Source organism: Eulemur rufifrons, unplaced genomic scaffold, assembly GCF_041146395.1.
Source record: "Eulemur rufifrons isolate Redbay unplaced genomic scaffold, OSU_ERuf_1 scaffold_282, whole genome shotgun sequence".
Taxonomy (NCBI): Eukaryota; Metazoa; Chordata; class Mammalia; order Primates; family Lemuridae; genus Eulemur; species Eulemur rufifrons.
Window position 1 is genome coordinate 42,501 of NW_027183064.1, and position 484 is coordinate 42,984.

The window sequence follows — 484 nt, forward strand, 5'->3', positions numbered from 1 at the left end:
TCTCACCGCCAGTGGCCTCCGCGCACAAGGGCGGTCCCGCGGCACCTGGGACGACCGGCTGCGCCTTCGGCGAGCTCCCCAAACCCCCCGCGCACCTCGCAGGGCCCGGACCCCGACCGCCATCGCGGTCGCGTGTAGCTCCGGAAAAACGCTCTTCTTGCACGCACGCGCGACCGGCCGCCCCCCAACGCCGTCCGGCCCGCCACGCGGAGGCCCGCCGACCGTTCAACCGAGGCACGTCGCCGGGGGGGTGGGGGGCGCCGTCCAGGGCCTTGGCGGCCAGGGCGACGCCCCCTCCCCGCGGCGAGGTCAGGTTCGGGCAGCGCAGTCGGGCGAACGCTCGTCGCGGGGCGGTCGGCAGCCGTGAGGAAGAGAGAAGGAGCACCCTTTCGAACAGGGATGAGACCCCCGCGAGGGCGAGGCACGAGAGCCCGTGGGGAGGCGAGACCTGCGCCGCGACCGGGCCACTGGGGAAACAACGCCA